Source organism: Micropterus salmoides, unplaced genomic scaffold, assembly GCF_014851395.1.
Source record: "Micropterus salmoides isolate LMB-PRFRI ecotype aquatic unplaced genomic scaffold, ASM1485139v1 Ms_hic_scaffold_2, whole genome shotgun sequence".
NCBI lineage: Eukaryota > Metazoa > Chordata > Actinopteri > Centrarchiformes > Centrarchidae > Micropterus > Micropterus salmoides.
This window is the reverse complement of record NW_024041150.1, coordinates 33,289,057-33,307,729: the sequence shown is the minus strand read 5'-3', so window position 1 is coordinate 33,307,729 and position 18,673 is coordinate 33,289,057. Positions and strand designations below refer to the sequence as shown.

The window sequence follows — 18,673 nt, the reverse complement described above, 5'->3', positions numbered from 1 at the left end:
CTTAAACACAAACTTCACTAGCGACCGGAAGCGCTAGCGTTTCTGGTCACCCCAGGGCATCATATACAGACGCACCTGATCATGTGTCATACACACGCATCTCCTATAAACACAAAGTTTATGTTTTGTGTGAGGAAATACGCTTGTCAAGCGTTAATATATGACGCCTGACATGAGAACAGGCTGATAATCAAATACGCTGCCACATAGCATAAGACTATATTTTAACCCCCAAATGGTAATATTTAGAAACAGTAAATTATGTATTTATTATAAATACGTGCTTTAAGAACTTAAAAAAATAGGTTTTAGTTATATTTCATCAAATTATCACAAACTAATTGGCATACAGAAAATCTGGGAGCAAGTAGTGTTTCAGTAAACAAGTACTGGTTGGTTTCTGGGTCCTCTGAGCAAAATATGATGAAGCTGCCATCTCTAGCAAGCTGTATACACTGTGCTCGATGGGAATATAGAGGCAACAAGGGCCCAACAGCAAATGTTTGCTCTCTAAACAGTGTCCAGTATGTGTTATGGACTGAACGTAGATAACATTTTACCAGATGTGTGTTGTGTTCCCACAGGGGTCGCAGCTGTACACGTTCACTGCAGCCATATAGAAGATTTGTTTTGCCACTCATTGTTCCATTTAAAAAAATGGACAATGTTACTTTCCCGTGCTGTGCTCCTGTCGAGTTCTGTCTGGACAACAGCCGCCACGCTCTTCTCTGCTTTCTCCTTTTGATTGACAGTTAATGACCAATAAGTGGAGGCCGCCCATCTGCTGACATTACTGGATCAGGGGCATAAATGCATGAAGCTTACAGAGTGCGTATGTGTGTATCCAAACCTACGTTAGCACTCTCACAACTGCCAGCATGTTACAGCGAGCACCAATCAAGTGTGTCAATATGTGTGTGTGAATGCGTCATTGCATCTGATTATGTGTTTATGTGATCTGTTCGAGTCACTGTTTGCGTCACAGCATAAAAAGGTGCATGTGTGTGTTCCCATTATTGTCTTCCTGTTTTTGTGGGAGTGATGTGGGAGTTTTGTGTGTGTGTGTGTGTTTCTCCAATTATGCATCAGCCTTCGTTTGGTAATGGATACAGAATCAGTCCACCCTCCCCTTCTCCAACTCTCATCCTGCTCTCGTTTTTCTATGGTGTGTGTTTTAATTTATTCATGGTCTTCCATGTGTCGCACAGCTGCGCCACAACTAAACCAAATCCTTGGCCTCGCCTTCAATCTGCCTGGCTTTTGCCACCACTGTTCTCCACATGTTAGAGCTTTGATCCTGCGTTCAGCCTGTGCTGTCATTTTGTGACGTGAGGATGAAGACATCTGTGAGGAGACATGACAGGTCGAGCAGGCGGATATTCTCCTTCAACTTTGGCAGCGCAGGTGAAATCCCAACTCATGACGTAATCTTTCCAATTTAGTATTTTCAGTTGATGTTATGACCAAAATACTAACCCAAACCTCCTCTGCTGGCCGTGTTGTTGTGTTCAGATTTAATTTACAGTGGCGTTCACAGGGGCCTATGTAACGCCTCCCTTTGTTTTTTCCCCTACAGCATTAACACTGAAACAACATGATACTGCTGGATATTCAGCGCTTCCTTAGAACTTTATAAAAAACTCAATTTCAATTTGTGTCTAACAAATACCACACCTGCATAATTACGATAACTCCATTTCAACAATTCACTACCACATCGGAGCCTAACATCCCTGTCTCTGCCAGCGTACCCTCTCAGTGCTGCCGAGCGAAGCAGCATAAGCCTGCACGAGCAGCTCCGCTGTTCTCTACTATATTAATTCATTCTGAACGTGTTGCATGTTCAAATTTCACCAAACACAACACTGCACTCCCCTGGGTCAGCAGCAACACACCCACAAGGTGTCAAGTGTCAGACAGACAGACACACAGAGATTCCTTCCTTTATTAGAGAGACGTTGGTTTGATGCCCTTCTCTTCACCCTTCTGTACTCCACAGATTTAGCATTTCAGTCCTTTAATGTTGTCGGACTCGTGATGGGCAAAAAAACAACAAAGGATCAAAATCGATGCAGAAGAACCAGACAGTCTTTTTTATTTCACTCATTCTTCATCATTGTGAAAACGTGGCACTTTCATTACCCATATTGCAACTTGACCAGTCTGTGCTTTGGGTGTGTTATGCTGGTTGCAGCTAATGTAGCCTTGAGCCATTAGCTTTCAGCAGAGATGAGGTTCCTCTTCTCTGCTTTCCTTTTCCTCCTCCTGCATCTTCTTCTCTATTTTTCTTAGTTCATCTACCTCGGCATGTCATGTCCTCCTCTTTTCTATCCTTACTTACTGTTTTCTACCGTTTTATTTTTTCTATTTTATCACAATCTCACTGTTAGCTCTGAGTCTGTTTTTTTCTACCCACCTTTCTCCTCTGCCTCTCCCCATCCCATCATTACCCCGCTTCTCGCTACTTACATTCTCTGCCCTTTTCATCCACCTTATTTATTTCCTGCCTTTCTTTTACCTCCTCTTGCTTTCTCTCCATCCTTACAGTACAATACCCCGTCTGTGTGACTAAAATAGCCGCTCAGGTACAGTGCTGTGTTTTCCATATGGCTCCCATTCACTCACTGTGGAGAAAGACTATATTGTAGCAAACCAGGCTGTAAAAACATAACAGGGGCGACTCTTAAAATATAATGGAAACCCCGCTACTCTATTTATATTGCCTGAAGGTTGTAGTTTCACCTGGCTGTTAGAGACAATGACTTGTACCTGAAAGCTTCTAGGTTTGATCCTGGTGGCAGCTGATAATGAACTAACTTCTTACTGAAAATGATCCCAAAAGCGAGATCCTGAGCATTTGACAGCTAGTCGCTCAGTGTCCTTAACCCAGCCAAATATCAACTGAACTAATCTAATGGTGAGGGATTCAACTCCCATCCTGTGGGAATCCCACAGGGTTAGGGTTAGAGTTAACCCGAAAATATATCAGCCTCTAATATAAATTATTTCAGCTGCTTGCTGCAGCTAGAAAAAGAGGTTAATGAGAGCAGTGAAGATCAAAACAGTGAAGTTGTGGGCCGGGAAACCAAAACAATGAGCTCAAAGATGATAAAACACTCTGGAGCTGAATCAGAATTAGAGCAGCTTTAAATACAACTGAAAGGTTGTAGGTAACAGATGAAATATAAACACAGGTTGAAAAGGGATGAGGTAAGGAAGAAGTTACTGCGGACACAAAAAGTAACAACAAAAATAATGTATGGACATGACTGATATTTATGTTTCTTTTTGTATTTCTGTTTAGCTCTGTATGTTTTTATTTGTGTATGACAATTCTGCTTAATCATATTTGAATTTAAATTAGCATAAAACACACAATACTAAAAGCACTTTGAATAACTGCAGGAACATGTGTGTGTGTGTTCGTGCGTGTTTCCTAATTTATACATTTTATCGGTGCAAATAGTTTTCAGCTTGTGTAGTCACAAACAAAGTGAAAAACACACACATTCACTAAAGTAATTGACTTACATTAGTAAAACCACATGGTTAAAACACACACACACACACACACCAGTAGTCTCAGCTCACAGGAATTAATATCAGGGGTGATATAATGACTCCCGAGGGCTCTGACCTTTATAAGTGGCATGGAAAACAAAGGCAGCGCTTACACAGCCACCCACAAACACACACACACACACACACACACACACCATTCCAACTTTTTGCTATGATTTATTGTGATAAAAGGGAGGACCGTGGCCTTGGCAGTCTGCGCCACATTTTTACTAAGATGATTTTTTTTCTGCCCACTTATTTGTGTTGGTACTGGAGCAAGACTCGCCGTGTGTGTGTGTGTGTGTGTGTGTGTGTGTGTGTGTGTGTGTGTGTGCGTGTGCGTGTGTGTGTGTGTGTGTATAGCTCTCCAACTAAGGAGCTGATCACTTTCCAGCTACTGAAAACATTTATTTATTCTTTCCTCCCTTTTTATACAAATGGTCTTTAGCAGCCAGAGGGAGTGTGTGGTTTTTAAGTGTGTGTTATCTAAGAAATGTCTGAAACATTGAAAGAGGCTTGAGTGATAATTTATCATTCATTTCGAGTGAGAGAAACATATTTTAAAAGAATACAAGAGACATAGGAAGATTTATCATCATTAAATAGCCATTTGAACCACCAATGTGCGGTCACAAGTTTGAAAAATTAGAAAATGGAAGACAGCAAGCTCTGTATATGTAAACCTCTGCATCTGCTGGCAGCCAAGGTTGATGTCCTGTATTTTGATTAGTCGGCAGAAGGGTGCAACTCTGCTGCAGTGGCTACTGCTTCATCCGAGTGTTGCAAGTGGCTGCTATGCACCTATACTACCTATGCAGAGAAGTGTCTCACGGGCCAACACATTCTCACTCCCACCTCGTCACATATAGTCAACTTTGTCAAGACCCCATGGAGTTGCTTTTGAACTTCCTGGGTACTCCTTTAGCGTAGTTTTCGACATTTAGGGCTCTACAGTCAAGTTAGCAAGAATAAATAGGCAACAACAAAACTACTTGGTTAGGTTTACAAAAACATCAAGGTTTGGGTTAAAAGAACAACGTTACTTACGTCACTTAACTCACGTAATTAACTTGTGTAACTTACACAACTTACATAACCGATGTAACTTTTTGTTTCACACAGGAAACAAACACTGGTTTATATATATGAACATGTTGGACCTGTGTGTCATGCAAATTGATTGGTTCAACCCATGTCCAGAGGCGAGTTCAAAACAGAGACGAAAACTACCACGCCACCATATCTGAGTGACCCCCATGCACATTCACCAACAGTACATGCATATTAGATTTAGTATTTGTTTGGGGTATTCTGGCAACTATTATTAAGGAGCCAATGAAAAGACAGCATTAAAAAGATACAAAATAACAAATAAGCGAAATAAATGACAAAGGAGATGAAACGAGATGTTAAGTCTATGGTTTTACTGATTACCCTTAATATGGGCATAATCAGGGAGAGGTTTTAACACACACACACACACAACCGGGGGGTAACACTAAATCAACTGGTGGGACTACGATAAAGGCCACAAGTAAAAAGCCACACGGCAGCATACACACATTCATATGTACACAAAATATATATCCATATGCACATTAAAAGCATTAATCATTAACATTAAAACCTCTGCAAACACACACTTAACAGTAGAAATTACATGTATGATGTCCAAGACACACACACACGCCATTAAAAGCCATGTAAAATGTTCTGCCCCCTATACCGTTGGCTCTGGCTCTCTAATTGGCAGACATTTGTGATTGGCTGCTGGACATCTGCCAACAACCAGTGAGAGGCCTCGGTCTGCTCGATCAAAACCATGGCTCCTAACGCAGCAGGAGGGTAGAGTGTGTGTGTGGTCACCTTAGTCAAGCGTACAAACAGTAACAACACTGACCAACACACACACATACAATTACTGCACCGATGGCTGCAGCTACAGTCTCCATTTACCATAAAAACAGAAATTAATAAAGTATGTGAAACATCCTGTGTGTGCGTGTCAGCCACATGTGTTAAAGTCATAACACTCACAGTAGGAGGTTTCAAAGCCACAATGGTCCTTGTAATGTAACTGCCGCAGCGCTGCATACATGAAACGGTTGACACACCTTCATACGGACACATGCACACTTGCACAATGAAGAATTGAACACACACAAACACTTGTGCTCATTGATGTATCAACTATTATCTTTTCCTTTGATGGTAGGTTAATATTAATTACAGTTACATCCATGAATGTTTTAATCCAGTCAGTCATTGACTGTGTTTGATTTATCACTTCTTTTCTTTTCTTATGGAATTTGTTCATTTATCTTAGCCAAATTTCCACCATTTACTGACTAATAAGCCTTCAAACTCATGTGAGTGCAACAGAGTTGGTCACCTAGCAAGGAGCGATAGGTGTCCAGCCTTGTCATCTGAGAGCTGGATCTTGTTCTGTTGCTCACTACAATATTTAAAACAGATTAACTTACAATAAAGCCAGACCATCTTCATTTCTTCTTTTGTAAATGCATTTCTGATGAACGATTGCTGGCGGTGGTTATCTCATTGACAAATACACTCTATTTCCTGTGACTGCTTCACAGTCAGGCTGATATCAATTAGATAAATTTAGAAACAGTAACATTGGATTATATGCACATCCCTTGTGCATATGTAGGTCATTTGAATCCAGAGTGGGAATGGCTGACTCTGCCACTAACAATAAAAATAACTACATGGAGAGGCAAAATGTAAATACAGCAAATGTAAATAGAGTCACAATTGCTGATTAAATGCAGACCATAAGTAGCATCAACAATTTCACGAAAATCAGACTTAAAACACTATTTGGACACACACTTTAAAGCAATAGAATGATGGAAACCGCTCTCCAACATACTCGAATGGGGAAAATACATGCTAATACCCTCCTGTCACACACACACACACACACACACACACACACACACACACAGAGTAAGTCTTTAGATTAGAGTAGACTAGGCCTATGCTGAAGTAAGGAAAATAGTTTCACCGTTAAGTGATCGCTAGTGGAAACTGAGCTGAGCTGTGGAACGCAATTAGTACCAATGTATAGCTGTATTGTAACAGACGCCTTTGAACATGAAAACACACATACACACAAGAGTGCACACAAATGTCATTAAATGTTAGAAATATACACACAGATGCAAAAAAGATTAGGTGATTAAAGGTTAGAGAGCAGTCATGAAAAAAAAAAACCACACACATACTTATATATACACACACAATGTCAGTCCTCATTCTGAAACAGGCTGAGAAAACAAGCGGCAAACTCAGTTAAAATGGATTTATTTTATGAAATCTAATAATCGCGGCAATAAAAACATATTGGAATAATGTTTTGGCCGTTTCCTCTTTGACGTATAAACCCCTTTTTCCTGCTCGCATTTACAGAGGTGAGTGAAAGGATTTGAGACTATGTGTGTGTGTTTAGCATTAACTCAAGGATGCAAAGAAAGAAAGACAGAAAGGAAGGAAGGAAGGAAGAAAAGAAAGAAAGAAAGAGTTACATTAAAATAAAAGGATTAGGGTTGTAGGGTTACTACAGGATATTACATCATGAAGTTGGCTGGCATCCCAGTGGTTTGATTGGTCGTTTTCATCATTCTGAGTCCAAACATGTAGTCTACTCTGATTTAAATTTTACTATACCGCTATAAGACCAGGCTTCAGGAATTACACATAAACTGGACATTTAATTAAAAGAAATACAACAAGAGGGACAGAGGGAACAAGGAAAAAGTAGGAAAGGAAAGAAAGACAAATAAAATTAGCCAGGAGAGTCGTGAGGAGGGCTCAGAGCAGGAAAGTAACAACCCAAAAAAAAAGGAATAAAAGGAAAGCGTGCGTTATACCACTTTTAAAATAAAGAGAAGCAGATTACAGTCAATGAAAGGAGGAAAAAAAAATAAAACAAAAAGAGTTGAAATAAAAAGGAGTGAAGTAAATGGATTTGGAATAGTTTTTGGCTTGAAACGGTTTTCCAATTTAATTTTTTTTGTTTGCTTTCTGAAACCTGTCGACATGCCACAGGCTTCTAATGTTTCAGGACAAAGTAGGAGATCACTCACACACATACGCAGGAAAGCCAACCACATCATGAGCGGATGAAAAATATTAAGATGAAGCTCGTCTCTCCTTGTTGGCACCAGCTCTCCCCAGACAGAAATCAATTACAGAGTTATAGACCCCCGAATCAGGACATGCAGAAGCACGCCCTCGCACAGAATACTGAGAGCGCTCTTACAAGGTCTTAACTCATACGAATGCACGCAGACAGCTTCAGCACGTTACTGAAAACCTCTTTCACTACCAGCCATGGTGGTCCGGGGCCTGCAGCTGGCATCGAGCGGTATCAATAAAGTTTGTGACATTGAGGAGTCTGGAAGGGCTTCATGTTGCCAGGTCTAAAGAGGAGAGGAATACTGAAGGCAGGGTGGCCCGCTGTCTGCAGACACTGTCCTGGTCTGCAGACAGATCGCTCTCATGAAATCTCAAAGGAGGAAATAACGTGCAATGTAAAACAAACATTTTAAAATCTATGTGTGTCATGTAGAAGGTATAAAAAGGTAGTTTAAGGTTCAAAAAGCTCTCTGGAAGAGTTTTCTTAGTCAAGAAAGATGGGATTTTGACATTTGTTTGTTATGTAGACAGATTTCATGTATGTTTACATTGACATTGTTTTATTTCTATTTTTTGGCATTTTTGGATATGATGTTTGCATGGAACCTGGTTATTCATCTACCTGTTCACATGACTATATTATCCATGTTTCCTATTGTGTGTGTAGGGGCAAGTTTGTCTTTGACTCCTCCATATCCATATCAGATTTGTCGTCTCTGCTGACTGACTTAGCAGAAAAGAAAAGTACAACACTGGAAAATACATTTTCCTGCTGAGAGTCTGATGAGAAGACTGATGCCATTCTCATGTCTGTGCGCTAAATATGAAGCTACCAACAGCTGCCAGCTAAGTTAGGTTAGCATACAGATTGAAAACAGGGGAAAACAACTGTTACATGCCAAGCAGGCCTGTTTTGTTTTGTTTTCCTCCTGCCTTTTTCCTCCCCCACTAATTTCTCCTCAGGTGTTGAGTGGGTGACTGGCTCACACCTGTGCAGCCTGGCCGAGCTGCACATTGGCCAAAGGAGGTTGGAGCTGGCCAACCAGGATGGAACATGCGAAATAAAAGGAGCACCCTAGAAGAGTTTGGGCTCTCACCCCATGCAGTCAGCCTTGTTTGTAGCAGCAGTGTACCACAGCCCTTTGTTACACGTTGTAGATTGTTGAATAAACTTTCATCTGCTGAGTTCTTCGTATCGGCACTTATTTTATGTTGCACCCCTCGAGCCGGGGTCGTAACATATTGGCGGCTCGTCCGGGATCTATTTTCAACTGGATGAGTTTTGTTCTTTTTTTTTTCTGGATTTTGTAGCTAACCTTTAGTTGGTTTAAGTTGTGGGCTGCTGTGTTCCTTTTGGTATAGTATAGTTTCTGAGTGCTGTTGACCTGAAGTTTCAGTGATAACCCTGGTGAGTTAGGGAGTGTTCGAGCTGGACAGAGTTGTCTGTCCTTCCATCAGTTGGACTCATTTATTATTTTGCCTTTTTTATTTTCGAGATGACTCTGGGTGGAGACATGTTTCTCTGGTGGGGGTAAGCATTTCAGGTCCTTGGCTGCAAGGCTAAGGATCGCTGAAGTTCAGCTTTTAAAGATGGCTCGGGTATGTCTCAGAAGATACATAGGTTTTAGTTAAAGCTAGGCAGGTACCAGGGGGTTTGCTTTTGATTATCATCACACTCAGGTGCTTTCTTGCTGTACACAGCAGTGGGTGATTTGTCAAATTAGGTGATGGTGTGCTGTTGTATTAAACTGTGGTAACGTGTCTAACACCTTGTAGTTTAAATGAGTTTTGATTTAGAAGACTTTATAAAAAATCCCACTCTTGACAAAATTGATTCTTGTTGGAAGGATGACTTACTGTGTATTGCAACACATTAACATCTCTGTTCAGAAGTATGGTGTTAAACGGGAAATTAGGAACACAATAGTGGGAAAATTGATTGCATTAAATGTCCTTGTGGTCCCTGTTGACTCTGCCCAGCAAGGGGCAGGGTTCTCCCCTAACGATGTTTTCTCTGCTGTACCAGGGGTTCCCCCTCTCCTTGATAGTGAGAAGGCGCAAACTACCGTGGCTACACCGTTGGGTGGCAAAGATGAGCATGAGGCTCCTCCTGCCACCTTGCCTCGTTTTGATCCTTTCTCCCCAGAGGTCCATGGATCCAGCGCAGATGGCAGGCTGAAGGTTCGCCTAGCCCGCCTTCAGATGGAGGCGCAGGAAAAGGAGATGGTTCGTAAAGCAGATTATGAGCTTCGATTACAGTTGCGCAAGCTGGAGGTTGACAAAGAAATCTGATTACGGGAGCTTGACGTGGAAGCCATGAAAATTTCTGCTGGTCATACATTACCACATACATTTGATAAATCAGTACCTTTGCAGACAGTCCCTGGAAAACAAAGTTTCGATGTAAGTAAAAACATTGTGTTAGTACCAACCTTTAGAAAGTCCGAAGTTGACTCTTATTTTACTCCCTTTGAAAGGATTGCTACTGCACTAAATTGGCCCAAAGACATGTGGCCTATTTTGCTTCAATGCAAGCTGGTGGGTAAAGCACAAGAGGTTGTCTCCTCCCTGTCAATAGCTGACAGCATGCAGTACGATGTGCTTAAAGAGTCAATTTTGCGTACTTATGAACTTGTACCTGAAGCGTATTGTCAAAAATTCAGGAATCACAAAAAATCCAGTGGCCAAACATTTGTTGAGTTTGCACATGAAAAGGGGGTTCTCTTTGATAAGTGGTGTGCTGCTAATGAAGTCAAGGATAATTTTGAGTCCCTTCGACAGTTAATGTTGTTGGAAGATTTTAAGAATGCTTTACCGGAGAAAATGGTGATGTTCTTAAATGAGCAAAAGGTGACTTCTTTGTCTAAGGCAGCAGTCTTGGCTGATGAGTTTGTTAACTCACAAGAATGTGTTTGTCTTCCTTCAGGCCCGCGACATAAGCTTAACCCTGGCCATCCTCCTTTTGAAAAGGCGAGGGGCCCACAGTCACTCCACGTGGTGACCGAGAATGCTTCTACTGTCACAAGAAGGGTCATGTGATTGCTGATTGTTTATCTTTAAAAGCATAAACGTACTCAGCCCAGCATTTCACAGTCAAAAGGCATGGGTTTAATTAATACTAAGCCACTGTCAGAAAAAGAGTCACCGGATGATATTGATCCCTGTTTTAAACCCTTCATTCTAGAAGGCTTCGTGTCACTAACTGGAGACCCAAAAGATCGTCTGCCGGTAACTATTAGGGACACAGGTGGCTCACAGTCCATTATTAGGGAGGGAATCTTACCTTTGTCATCTGAATCATCATGTCAGTCAAGTGCAGTTGTCCAGGGTGTGGGAATGAGATTCATCCCTGCTCCGTTACATCATGTACATGTTGAGTCTCCTCTAGTTAGTGGACTGTTTAATGTTGCTGTCCTTCCTGCCTTGCCCATCAAAGGTGTTGACCTCATTCTAAGCAATGACCTCGCTGGGGGCAAGGTTATGCCAGTGCCTGAGGTACTAGATAACCCGGAAACAAACCTTGAGTCAAACACGGCACTTACCTGACATTTTTCCTGCTTGTGTAGTCACAAGGGCCCTATCAAAAAAATATGGTCTCTTTTCTAGTCACCGAAGACTTTTTTGATGCAGTAAAGACCAACCCTCAAGGTCAACCTGATGTACAGATGCCTAAGATCGGAACATCCTCTTCTTCTGTGGCTGTGAAACTCCCAGCCACCAGGAAGGAGTTAATCGCAGCACAACAAGGTGATTCCACCCTTTCGAAATGTCTAACTTCTGTTCTCAGCCAGGAAGAAGCAAGAAGGAGGAAAGTGGCCTACTTTCTTGATGATGGCCTGCTGATGCGTTGTTGGACTAATGCGGTTCCAGGGGAGGTAGACTGGAAGGTGACTTACCAGGTTAATGTGCCTACAACTTATCGTTCCCAGGTACTCACCTTGGCTCAGGACACATGGGGGTCACTAAGACTTATAACAGAGTTCTTAAGCATTTCTTTTGGCCAGGACTCAAACATGTCATCAATAATTGTCGTACTTGCCATGTATGTCAAGTTGCCGGAAAGCCCGATCAGTCGATCTCCCCTGCTCCTCTTAACCCCATTCCAGTAATGGGTGAGCCATTTGAGAGAGTAATCATAGATTGTGTTGGACCATTGCCCAAATCAAAAGCTGGAAAACCAGTTTCTTCTGACTCTGATGTGTACTTCAACTAGGTATCCAGAGGCCATTCCCCTTCGGAGGATCACAGCCCCAGTTATTGCAAAGGCTCTGGTGAAGTACTTTTCAGTATTTGGTCTACCAAAGGGCACAACATTAGGCATTAAGCATGTAACTTCTAGTGCCTACCATCCTGAAAGCCAGGGGGCACTAGAAAGGTTTCATCAGAAAATCCATGTTGCGCAAACACTGTTATGGTTCTCCAGGGGACTGGGATGATGGTGTTCCCCTTGTCCTGTTTGCTGCCCGTGAAGCTGTGCAGGAATCCTTGGGTTTTAGTCCTGCTGAACTAGTGTTTGGTTAGGGGCCCCTTAAAAGTCCTTAAAGAACAGCTGGTCATGCCAGAGACTACAGTTACAAGTATACCAGCATATGTAACCAAGCTCAAAGATCGCCTTCAGTTGGCCTGCTCTTTGGCTAGAGATGCCCTGACCTCTTCACAGGTGAGAATGAAGCGGCAGTATGACCGGAAAGCGATCGTCTGCTTGTTCAATCCGGGTGATAAAGTTTTGCTTCTTTCACCCATACCTGGTTCTGCTCTCTCCACTAAATTTTCTGGTCCATATGTTGTAGAGAAGAGACTCAGTAACACAAACTACCTCATTCAAACCCCTGACCGCAGGCGGCAGACCCGGATGTGTCATGCCAATATGTTGAAGCTGTACCACGCAAAGGATGACCAGAACATGTCATCCACATCCCATGTTGTGAAGTCTGTCTCACCAGTGGCATCGTTCACAAAGGTGGGCTCTTCTGATGATGAGGATGGGCTAGTGATGGGTAATGCTAAGCCACAGGGGGTGAGGCTAGGTAACAAGGAGATCTTGTCTAATTTGCCCCACTACTTATCTCATCTTTCTGATACCAATGTGGTGAGGTTGAAAAACTCATACAGGAGTTCCCATGTTTGTTTAATGATGTCCCCTCCCAGACCTCAGTCATAGTTCATGACATAGTTCTGACTAACCCAAACAGATCAAGCAGCATGCATATCGGGTCAGTCCAGCCAAGAGGGAAGTCATGAAGGCTGACTACCTTGTGAGAAATGGATTTGAAGTACCAAGCTCTAGTCCATGGAGTTCTCCGTGTCTCCTAGATACCAAGTCGGACCGAAGTCCAAGATTCTGCACTGACTTTCGCAAGGTAAATGCGGTAACTGTGGCAGATGCATATCCGTTGCACCTCATTGACGACTGCATTGATGAAATTGGTCCTGCAATGTATGTCACTAAACTGGACATGTTAAAGGGATATTGGCAAGTTCCCTTAACACCACATGCCTCTGAAATCTCTGCATTTGTAACTCCTGACAGTTTTTTGCAATATACTGTCATACCCTTTGAAATGTAGCAGGGGCATTACACATGCCAGAGACTGGTGAACAAAGTATTGGGCGGTATTTCAAACTGCAGAGCATACTTGGATGACATCGTTGTATATTCTGATGACTGGTCAGTCACATGACAACCCTGAGGGAAGTTTTTGAACACTTGTCAGCCGCATCCCTAACGCTTAACCTTGCCAAATGTGAGTTTGGGAAGGGTACTGTTCTCTATCTTGGTCAGCAGGTTGGTCGAGGACAGGGGTGTCCTGTTGATGCAAATATCAAGGCCATTGCTGTATTTCCTGTACCATCTACCAGGAGAGAGCTGCGTCGTTTCCTTGGGATGGCTGGGTACTATCACCGGTTCTATAAAAACTTCTCCTCTGTGGCAGCCATATTGACCGCCTTAACCAGTCCTTCAAAACCCTTCGTTTGGTCTGGTGAGTGCCAACGGTCTTTTGAAAATCTGAAAAGCATCCTGTGTTATGCTCCTGTCCTGTCTGCCCCAAACTTCAAGCTCGAAGTTGATGCCAGTGTAGTTGTTCCAAACATGTTTGGATTTATAAGGGTGGGGGTGTTACATGCCAAGCAGGCCTGTTTTGTTTTGTTTTGTGTTCTTCCTGCCTTTTCCTCCCCCACTAATTTCTCCTCAGGTGTTGAGTGGGTGACTGGCTCACACCTGTGCAGCCTGGCCGAGCTGCACATTGGCCAAAGGAGGTTGGAGCTGGCCAACCAGGATGGAACATGTGAAATAAAAGGAGCAGCCTAGAAGAGTTTGGGCTCTCACCCCATGCAGTCAGCCTTGTTTGTAGCAGCAGTGTACCACAGCCCTTTGTTACACGTTGTAGTTTGTTGAATAAACTTTCATCTGCTGAGTTCTTCGTATCGGCACTACTTTTATGTTGCACCCCTCGAGCCGGGGTCGTAACAACAACTAACCCAAAAGCATATATGTACATGTATACAATAACAGCTTCCTTGGTTGGAACTATGCAGTTTCGATGCAACCGTTTCCCAAAAGTAGTCTGAACTATGGAGGTAACTTACATGGCACGATCCATTGTTAAGTAATGCAGGTGTTTCCCAAAACCATAGTTCTGACAACACTCGCAAACACTTGTTAAATTGTAATGCGAGTAAGCTGGGAATGTTTGATAATCCTGCTGTACAAACATATTTAAGGAAGTTTTTTTTTAAATGTAGCTATAAAAGTACTTTTAAATGGATTTGTCGGGACATGGATAGGGTTGCATTAATTCAGTACTAAGTAGTGTAGACAATCTACAAACAGCAAGTGATTTCTCACAGATTACCCATCTGTTCATAATTACTTAAACATAAGTCTCCCAGAGGTAAAACGACAAAACGGACACTGTAAAGACAAGACTTTTACTATTACCTTCATCTGTATGTGTGTACATGTCTAAGCCTATGAAGATGGGTGTTCTCTAGTCTTATATAAAAACATATACATATATAAAGAGGAGAGAAGACATAGAGTTCATCGGCTGAGCCATTCATAATAGTGTTAAAGTGTTAAAGATATTTGAAGATTACACTTTTAATTACACTAAATGTTTTGTACTCACTAATAGTTCCTAATTTTTTCTTCTAAAATGCTTCTAACTTTTTGTGAGTTTTGAAAGTTTCCTGCTGTGAAAGTCATGCCGAACGCACCTGGAAACATGTTAGTTCGAACTATATTGGTTCAAACCGCGGTGGTACCAATAAGGTATGACAGCTTTGGGAAATGGTCGCACTTCAGATGTTGGTTAGTTTAATGATGCATTTTACCAAGATAGTTCAATGCTACCTTCCATGGTTGGACGAGAAACGCAATCCCTGGCTGTCTGATGGTAACTAAATCCCCCTACCAGCACCTCTAAAGCTGAATATAATTCACACGTTGTATGTCATTTGTTTAGTTCATTTAAAAGCTGAAGCATAACAGAAAATCTTTTTGGTCGTTTTTACACTTTCAATCAAACAAAGACACAACATGCCTGCCTCACTTTGTTACTCTAGCATGAATCGTCAATTGAATCATTACAAGATCATACTTTACCCTTGGAAACAGCATACAGTCTCACCTGACAAAAACACATTTAGAACATTTAACCATCCACAAAAAAATAAATGAGATGTTTAATATAATTAAGCTGCTTGACTCCCTTCTTAGACCTTTATATTTCCACGAACTATTTACTGTTTAAGAAAGCCAATGTGTTACTACTTTTTGGACACTCTTCTGCAGAGAAGTTGATCGGCCTCTTTATAAGTGAAAATCATGCTTTTGTTAAACCAGAAAAATACTTCTTTTTCCTTTTCATTGTTACTTGAAGAAACAGGTTTGACAATACATTTACTTTAATTCCTGTTAGGGTCTTCAAGACAACTTGATTGATTTCTCTTGACCTGGTCTCGCCCCAGTCTGGATGCAGTTTTGACCTGAAATTGACTGAAGTGAGCTAAAGTGGACTAAGGTGGTCTGGACTGCTGCTTGCTATAAGTCAATATTTCCTCAGAAGTGTCACCAACACAAACTCTGCTTTGCCAAACAGCACAATTGAGCTCATTACGTATTTTAAAGCACAGATGAGGACGCAACAGTGATAAAGAGTTCAGTTACCAACCAGTGCTGCTCTCATACAAGACAATGAACAATGAGCTGCTCTCAAAAACACTCAGTGTGCACTTAGATTTATAGAGCAATCATCACAGTACGAAACTAACTTTACTATCTGTTGCTGCTCCCAACAACACAGAGGGATATTGTGCAATTGTGACCACCAGAAAGCACTGGAAACACATAGGGTAAAACAAACAAAAACACACAAACAGTGGGCACCAAGAAGGCACATAAACACCAACAACAAACATATCCAGACCTCCAATGTGGGTTAAAAGAGCATAAACACTGCTTACACATACGCAGATATACAGGCATTCAAAAAACACACAAAAAACCCCCAAAACAATGCAGGCACCAACTTGTGCAAACACACACATAAACACCGGCTTGCATGCTTGGAAACACACACACAATTTCTAATGTATACAAAAATACAGAAAAGTGGACACAGAAAACACCTGAGGTCAAATACTCTCCGTCACTGTACAAAAAACCTCCACAACATTGACAAGAGATTGCCACAGCCATGACTGCAATAACACACACTTCATTTCACTTCATCACTGTTTTTACTGTCAGCCTCAAAGGTCGTTAAGAGCTCCCTTTAACGAGCGAGCAAAATAAAAGCCCCTCCATCCCCTAACGAGACAAAATAAAAGCCCCTCCTTTAACAGCCTGAAATCTTATTAGCACTAATGCTAATTTGTAATCATAATGTCCCACTGTTTCGGTAAAATCTCAGCCTGCATGAGTGAGTGTGTTAAGTGTGATAAAGGCCGCACACATAAATACACACACACACACACCAAGCAAAAGACAATAGAAGTCAAGCAACACCAGGCTGAACAAAGATGGGCATTGTGTTTGGGGGTGGAGGGGTGGGAGTGAGACAGGACAGAGTTACAGCTCCCACACACACACACACACACACACACACACAGTGATGGCGGTGCTCAGACCTGATGTGTTCAGCAAAACATGAAAAAACAGGGCGTTTTTTTGTCTCCTTGACCTGTTTGACTTCCTGTCCTGGACAGGAAATGGACAAGCGGTTTAAGTGTTACATGTCAGGAGCCTGTCCTTGACATTTAGGGTCTGTTTGTAAGTGTGTGTGTGTGAATGACATCCGTCAAAGACTTTAAAGGGTGCCTGTGACTTCACACTTACTGTTCTTGTCATTGTCGAAGGCGTTTCCTTTAATAGTCCCTTTAGAATAAGTCTGGACGTCCGTTCTTTTACTCTCACGCTCCTCTTCCTCCTCCAGCTCAGCTCTCCTCCCTTGTAACTTTTGAGATGTGGTTTGAACTCCCCATGAAGGTAGGGACATCTATGCAGAAGAACAGAAAACTTGAGCGTTGTGTTGTGAGAGGTCAGGTTTGGTGGATGAATTCAGTTTGCGTCAAAATGAGAAAAACTAAAAAGGGTAGATGAAATTGATTTAGGAGGGTCAAATATATTTTCTGTCAACTCACTAGACCTGCATTCAGTTTTCAACTCAACACAAAAGTCTTTGAGTTGTTCTAATGACGATGAATGAAACCTTAACCAAAACCTTGCTTTCCTAAACGTAATATTTTGTCCTGGTGAATGCTTCAACATGAATATATAAAGGGACTGCACCCAATTTATTTTTAATGATTATTGATCAACATATCATAAAAAGTTTTATTTTTGGTTGAAGGATGTGTAGTTTGACTTTTTTGGGAGAATTACCCTGAATTTATATTCTATTTGAGCCTTCCCTTGCAACACAGTTAACTGTTAATAGTTAAAGAAATAGTCAAATCAAAAAGACAGTTTTTCAATGCACCATGCCCTGTATCAGGGCACAATGGCGGCACACTGAAGGGTCAAAGGAAAATATTAATAATGCTGCGGAGGTCCTAGCTTTGTTTTTCTAAGTAAAATGTTCAGCGCACCTTGCCCAACCAAATCATTTGTATACAGTGCCTGAAACTACTCATATATGATTTACAGGAGTGTTATGATTCTACTGACCTTTTGAGTAGCTACTTTCTAATCGAGAAAACCATCTCAGATTTATCTTGTGAGCATGTTTCTCACACAACATGTTTGTCTAAACTTTTTATTATTGTCTTCCAAATCAAAATCCTGCAAATATATCTGTAGGGTTTTATCGTCACCTTTAAGCATCTGGACAAAATTTGCAAATGAAGTATTATATTTAATCTCCACTGTGGAGAAAAATGCTTGACAAGCAAATGTGCTTCAGGTAAATCAGCAAGTAGTGGGAACAACATTGACATAAAATCTAAAAACTGATTACTTTCCTTAAAAGTTATTTGCAAATGCGTGTTAGTATGAAATGCAGAAGATATGTACCTTTGATGCGGAGTATATCTTCAGATGGAACCTTGTTTTCAACAAAATTAGCAGAGAAAATATCCCTGCCAGGCAGGAGAACAACTTCCTGGTTGGAGAGCACATGACTGGAAATCTGTCACATGCTTGGGAACCTATCAGGATTCAGCTCAGCAAATAAGTTGATTTCTGACTCTGAATCTAGTCATTTTTCAACTTGCTCCAATGACGAGTAACTGCCAAAGGCCTTAATGAGGAAAACAAAACCTTGTGCAAGCCAAGATCAAAAAGAATCCAGGTTCATGTGTCATAACCTGGCTAGTGGTGACTATAAGTACTAACGATTCTTTCAACTAATGAGTCTGTGAACATTATACACACAGTAAAATACTTGTAGCTTTTTGCAGCGTACAGCTTAATATAGGGGGGTGGTTGGGGTTGATGGATGGCCAGAAA

General features: G+C 41.5%; 1 long non-coding RNA gene across 1 annotated transcript in view; it reads right to left on the bottom strand.

The window, feature by feature from the left end:
- Positions 1-18,341, bottom strand: part of LOC119913176 — a 261,699-nt gene extending 243,358 nt beyond the window's left edge. The window contains exons 1-2 of the long non-coding RNA XR_005446401.1: positions 18,239-18,341; positions 17,063-17,222 (exon numbers count right to left, since the gene is read on the bottom strand). This is a non-coding gene — a long non-coding RNA (uncharacterized LOC119913176). The remainder of the gene's footprint in view (positions 1-17,062; positions 17,223-18,238) is intronic.
- Between the last annotated feature and the right edge of the window lie 332 nt (positions 18,342-18,673).